Source organism: Lucilia sericata, unplaced genomic scaffold (genome assembly GCF_015586225.1).
Source record: "Lucilia sericata isolate MDLA Ls3-8-SP2 unplaced genomic scaffold, ASM1558622v1 Contig000398F_arrow, whole genome shotgun sequence".
Taxonomy (NCBI): domain Eukaryota; kingdom Metazoa; phylum Arthropoda; class Insecta; order Diptera; family Calliphoridae; genus Lucilia; species Lucilia sericata.
In genome coordinates, this window is record NW_023994416.1 from 49,570 (window position 1) to 57,189 (window position 7,620).

Below are 7,620 nucleotides of genomic sequence, written 5' to 3' on the forward strand. Positions count from 1 at the left end.
TACACTATAGACTAGTAAAGACTACTAGATCACAAATAGGACAATTAACAGGACTATAGACTAAACAACATATGTTATGGACTACAGCCTGGATTATATACTATAGCTTAGACTAAATATTGTCTGTACTATAGACAACATATAACTAGAACTGTTAACAACACTATAGTCTAGATTGTAGTCTGGATTATAGACTATAGCTTGGACTATAGACTTTACTATGTATAAGACTATACGGACTACGGCCCAGATTGTAAACTAGACTATAATCTGAAAATTAAACTAAATCATAATCTGGACTAGAGACTACAATATATTCAGATTAGGCCGTCGAATAGACTAGACTATAGACTAGACTATAGACTAGACTATAGACTAGACTATAGACTAGACTATAGACTAGACTATAGACTAGACTATAGACTAGACCTATAGACTAGACTATAGACTAGACTATAGGCTAGACTATAGACTAGACTATAGACTAGACTATAGACTAGACTATAGACTAGACTATAGACTAGACTATAGACTAGACTATAGACTAGACTATAGCTATAGACTAGACTATAGACTAGACTATAGACTAGACTATAGACTAGACTATAGACTAGACTATAGACTAGACTATAGACTAGACTATAGACTAGACTATAGACTAGACTATAGACTAGACTATAGACTAGACTATAGACTAGACTATAGACTAGACTATAGACTAGACTATAGACTAGACTATAGACTAGACTATAGACTAGACTATAGACTAGACTATAGACTAGACTATACACTAGACTATAGACTAGACTATACACTAGACTATAGACTACACTATAGACTAGACTATAGACTAGACTATACACTAGACTATAGACTAGACTATAGACTAGACTATAGACTAGACTTTAGACTAGACTATAGACTAGACTATAGACTAGACTATAGACTAGACTATAGACTAGACTATAGACTAGACTATAGACTAGACTATAGACTAGACTATAGGCAAGACTATAGACTAGACTATAGACTAGACTATAGACTAGACTATAGACTAGACTATAGGCTAGACTATAGACTAGACTATAGACTGGACTATAGACTAGACTATAGACTAGACTATAGACTAGACTATAGACTAGACTATAGACTAGACTATAGACTAGACTATAGACTAGACTATAGACTAGACTATAGACTAGACTAGACTAGACTATAGACTAGACTATAGACTAGACTATAGACTAGACTATAGACTAGACTATAGACTAGACTATAGACTAGACTATAGACTAGACTATAGACTAGACTATAGACTAGACTATAGACTAGACTATAGACTAGACTATAGACTAGACTATAGACTAGACTATAGACTAGACTATAGACTAGACTATAGACTAGACTATAGACTAGACTATAGACTAGACTATAGACTAGACTATAGACTAGACTATAGACTAGACTATAGACTAGACTATAGAATAGACTAGACCAAACCAGAGTTTCTTGACTCTACTTGACTGTTCGCGCGTAGTGAACTACCACGTAAACCAACCAATAGACAAGACTATAGAATAGACTATAGTCTAGACTATAGACAAGACTATAGAATAGACTAGACTAAAGACTAAACATTAGACCATACTATAGACTAGATTATAGAAGAGACTGTAGACTATATTATAGACTAAACTATAGATTATAGACCAGACTATAGACCAGATTTATACTAGACTGTAGATTAGACTATAGACTAGACTATAGACTAGACTATACCCTAGACTATACATTAGACTATACACTAGACTATAGACTAGACTATACACTAGACTATAGACTAGACTATAGACTAGACTAGACTATAGACTAGACTATACACTAGACTATAGACTAGACTATAGACTAGACTATAGACTAAACTATAGACTAGACCATAGACTAAACTATAGACTAGACCATAGACCAGACTATAGTCCAGACTATATTCTAGACTATAGATTAGACTATAGACTGAGCTATAGACTAGAGTACAGGCTAGACTAAAAACTAGAATATAGACAAGACTATAAACTAGACTTTGGACTAAAGTATAGACAGTACTATATACTAGATTATATAGTAGAAAATAGGCTTTATATAGACTGGACTATAGACTAGACTGGTCTGTAGTTCAAACTATAGACAAGTCTGAAGTCCAGACTACAGACAAGTGTGTAGTCCAGACTATAGACAAGGCTATAGTCTGAAATATAAACCAAACTGTTCTCTAGACAATACTAATGTCTGGGCTGCTGTCTAGGCCATAGTCGAGAATATATTCTAGATTATAGTCTAAAGTTTAGACTGGTATATAGTCTGGACTATAGACTATAGTCTAAATGATAGACTAGCTAGTGTTCTTTCTAGTCTAAACTTTTTCAGATTAAGACATTTCCCTAACTATTTTCTTCTCTTAATAACATCAATAAAATCGTTTATTTCTAACAAAGAAACCTAATTATGCACAAAAATACTTATTTATTACTTTCAAAAATAAAGTCCCCTTCAGCGAATAATCTTTAATTGAACTTTAAAATGCCAAAAGTTAGCAAATGCCGCAAGTAAAAAAAATTTATCAGTTATTTTTAGTTTCTATGGTCAAATTTTTGATACTGCTATAAATTACTTTTAAACCACTTGCCAAATTGTTAATATACTTTTAAAGATAAATAATTTGTTTGTTTATTGAAAAGCTGAATTATTTATTTGAATTAATAAAATTTGTTTAATGATTGACTTAACAATATAAACAATAACAAAAATTGTTTATTTGTATCAAAAATAAATATCCAAAAAAAAAGTACAATCACAAATTTATACCAATAAAAATGTTTAAAACAGCAGGCGATCATTAGATGCCATCGATATTGATTTGTTTATTTAAAAAGTTGGAAATGAATAGAGAGGGTTGTGTTTTTGTTGTAGTCCAAAGTTGTATGTTTGGATCATATAAGAGGTAGGGGTTTTGAATTGTTTATACTCATAATATTTCATGTTTAGGAACAAGCTGATAGAAACAAACTTTTCAATTTAAATAGATTTTTGCTTCAACTGTAAAATTTTAAAAATGTTAGATAGGGCTGTTTGCGTTTTAGCTGACGATATGTATATTGTAAATACCAATATCTAATATGAAGCCGTTAAATTTATCATTGAACAGTTTTATTTTATAGTCAATAGGTCATGTTTGTTTATAAACAAATGGATATTTAAGTTAAATAAACATTAGGGAGGTTCCCTACTGTAAATGAGTCTAGACTCCACTAAGCTATAGATATAACTGTAGCCGAGACTATAGAATATGGACTGCAAACTAGACTATAGCATCGGTTATAAATAGAATATATATATAGAATATAGCATAGACTACAGTCAAGTCCAGACCATTGTACAGTGTATTGTACATTTTATAGTCCAGACTATAGTCTAGTCAATAGTCTAGTCTATAGTCTAGTCTATAGTCTAGTCTATAGTCTAGTCTATAGTCTAGTCTATAGTCTAGTCTATAGTCTAGTCTATAGTCTAGTCAATAGTCTAGTCTAGACTATAGACTAGACTATAGACTAGACTATAGACTAGACTATAGACTAGACTATAGACTAGACTATAGACTAGACTATAGACTAGACTATAGACTAGACTATAGACTAGACTATAGACTAGACTATAGACTAGACTATAGACTAGACTATAGACTAGTCTATAGTCTAGTCTATAGTCTAGTCTATAGTCTAGTCTATAGTCTAGTCTATAGTCTAGTCTATAGTCTAGTCTATAGTCTAGTCTATAGTCTAGTCTATAGTCTATAGTCTAGTCTATAGTCTAGTCTATAGTCTAGTCTATAGTCTAGGTCTATAGTCTAGTCTATAGTCTAGTCTATAGTCTAGTCTATAGTCTAGTCTATAGTCTAGTCTATAGTCTAGTCTATAGTCTAGTCTATAGTCTAGTCTATAGTCTAGTCTATAGTCTAGTCTATAGTCTAGTCTATAGTCTAGTCTATAGTCTAGTCTATAGTCTAGTCTATAGTCTAGTCTATAGTCTAGTCTATAGTCTAGTCTATAGTCTAGTCTATAGTCTAGTCTAGTCTATAGTCTAGTCTATAGTCTAGTCTATAGTCTAGTCTATAGTCTAGTCTATAGTCTAGTCTATAGTCTAGTCTATAGTCTAGTCTATAGTCTAGTCTATAGTCTAGTCTATAGTCTAGTCTATAGTCTAGTCTATAGTCTAGTCTATAGTCTAGTCTATAGTCTAGTCTATAGTCTAGTCTATAGTCTAGTCTATAGTCTAGTCTATAGTCTAGTCTATAGTCTAGTCTATAGTCTAGTCTATAGTCTAGTCTATAGTCTAGTCTATAGTCTAGTCTATAGTCTAGTCTATAGTCTAGTCTATAGTCTAGTCTATAGTCTAGTCTATAGTCTAGTCTATAGTCTAGTCTATAGTCTAGTCTATAGTTAGTCTATAGTTTAGTCTATAGTCTAGTCTATAGTCTAGTTAGTCTATAGTCTAGTCTATAGTCTAGTCTATAGTCTAGTCTATAGTTTAGTCTATAGTCTAGTCTATAGTCTAGTCTATAGTCTAGTCTATAGTCTAGTCTATAGTCTAGTCTATAGTCTAGTCTATAGTCTAGTCTATAGTCTAGTCTATAGTCTAGTCTATAGTCTAGTCTATAGTCTAGTCTATAGTCTAGTCTATAGTCTAGTCTATAGTCTAGTCTATAGTCTAGTCTATAGTCTAGTCTATAGTCTAGTCTATAGTCTAGTCTATAGTCTAGTCTATAGTCTAGTCTATAGTCTAGTCTATAGTCTAGTCTATAGTCTAGTCTATAGTCTAGTCTATAGTCTAGTCTATAGTCTAGTCTATAGTCTAGTCTATAGTCTAGTCTATAGTCTAGCCTATAGTCTAGTCTATAGTCTAGTCTATAGTCTAGTCTATAGTCTAGTCTATAGTCTAGTCTATAGTCTAGTCTATAGTCTAGTCTATAGTCTAGTCTATAGTCTAGTCTATAGTCTAGTCTATAGTCTAGTCTATAGTCTAGTCTGTAGGCTAGTCTATAGTCTAGTCAATAGTGTAGTCTGTAGTGTAGTCTGTAGTGTAGTCTGTAGTCTAGTCTAGTCTATAGTGTAGTCTGTAGTGTAGTCTGTAGTCTAGTCTAGTCTATAGTGTAGTCTATAGTCTAGTCTATAGTCTAGTCTATTGTCTAGTCTATAGTCTAGTCTATAGTCTGGTGTATAGTCTGGTGTATAGTCTGGTGTATAGTCTAGTCTATAGTCTAGTCTATAGTCTAGTCTATAGTCTAGTCTATAGTCTAGTCTATAGTCTAGTCTATAGTCTAGTCTATAGTCTAGTCTATAGTCTAGTCTGTAGTCTAGTCTATAGTCTAGTCTATAGTCTAGTCTGTACTCTAGTCTATAGTCTAGTCTATAGTGTAGTCTATAGTGTAGTCTATAGTCTAGTCTATAGTCTAGTCTATAGTCTAGTCTATAGTCTAGGCTATAGTCTAGTCTATAGTCTAGGCTATAGTCTAGTCTATAGTCTAGTCTATAGTCTAGGCTATAGTCTAGTCTATAGTCTAGTCTATAGTCTAGTCTATTGTCTAGTCTATTGTCTAGTCTATAGTCTAGTCTATAGTCTAGTCTATTGTCTAGTCTATAGTCTAGTCTATAGTCTTGTCAATAGTCTAGTTTATAGTTAAAACTACAATCCAGTGTATGGTCCAGACAGTATAGACTAGTATATAGTCCAATTTATACATCAAACTACAGTCTGGTTTTTAGTTCAGATTTTTTACAGTACCACCCTACTACTACCGGTTCGTAGTACATGCCAATTTCAAAAAATACATTATGATGAGAACATGCATATTTAATTATAGATTTAAATATAAACAATACAAAAATTGTCATAACATTTTACACATTGTTTATTTAAACGATCATCGCCAATTTTATAATTTTTTACAAAACTGATCTTTTCTTAAAATTTATTTCTATTTAAATTAAATGTTTTTTTTTTCAAAACAGTTGTTGGTGATGAAAAGTGTGATGACATCATTACACTGAGTGAAAATACAAAAAGCGCCACTTGAATTAAATAAAAGATTATTTAACAATAGAATTATTTAAATAAACTAATATTTAATAGGTATAACTAGTAATGTTCTTCAAAATGACCTTTAATTAAGGTTTATTTTCTATATCAGAGTAGGAAGTAGAGATTTGTATGTATCGCAGTTTGAATCGGTGCAAGAAGAAAAATTTTACTTTTCAGTTACTAGTGTGAACGACTTTATTTTGAAATCCATTCTTATTCGAATAAATTGTTTTAAATTCATAATAAAATAAATTTATGCATGTAAATAATTTGCAAGTTTTTTCCCCTTTGTTTTGCTAATTGCCATAAATTATTGTGTTGAAATAATTGTAATTAATCAATCAAATCAATTAATAATTATTTATGAGGGTTTCGTTCATTAATCTTGGTAGTGGGTAGTATATTTAAACACTCATACATACATATTTAGGCGCCTTAAATTATTAAATATTAAATTATTTCTAAAACTTTTTGTTTTTATAAGTTTTGTGTTTGCAAACACAAAAAAGAAAGTAAAAGTTTTTTTCATATATTTCTCCTATTGTTTAATACGTTTTAACAAAAAAAAAATAATTGGCATGAAAAACTTTTGTTATATTTTTGATGGACATTAAATTTGTTTATAGTGTTCGTTGTTTGAATAATGATTAACAGTTTTGAAAATAAATTTGAAATTAATAATCCATCTGTGTATGGCATTTTAAGAGTATTGAAATAAAGCTTTTTACTCTTTGGTAAAAGGCAAGAAGAGCTTTCAATTGATGATCTTTTGAACAATGTTGACAAATGATACCTCAAGCTAAAAACGCTTAAATAGATTTTTTTCATAGAAATTTGTTATTGAACTATTATCTGGAGCTATAGAAAAGTTTACAGCCTGGACTATAGTAAAATCTATAGTCTTGTCAATAGACTAATCTATAGTCTAGTCTATAGACGAGTCTGCAGTCTAGTCTATAGACGAGCCTATAGTATATAGTTTAGACTATAGTCTAGTCTATAGTAAATTCTATAGTCCAGTCTATAGTCTTTTATATAGTCTAGTTTATAGTCTATTCTATAGTCTAGTCTATAGTCTTTTCTATAGTCTAGTCTCTAACCTAGTCTATAGTCTAATCTAGTCTATTCTACAGTCTAGTAAATAGTCTAGTCTATAGTCTGTCGTGTAATCTATAGTCTATTCTATAGTGTAGTCTATACTGCAGTTTATAGTCTAGTCTATAGCCTAGTCAATAGTCTAGTTAATAGTCTAGTCTATGGTCTGGTCTACGGTTTAGTCTATAGTCTACTGTCTAGTCTATGGTATAGTCTATGGTCTAGTCTATGGTCTAGTCTATGGTCTAGTCTATGGTCTAGTCTATAGCCTAGTTTAAAGTCTATTCTATAGTCTAGTCTATGGTCTTTTCTATAGTCTATTCTATAGTCTAGTAAATAGTCTAGTCTTTAGCCTAATCTATAGTCTAATCTAGTCCATTAAACAGTCTAGTC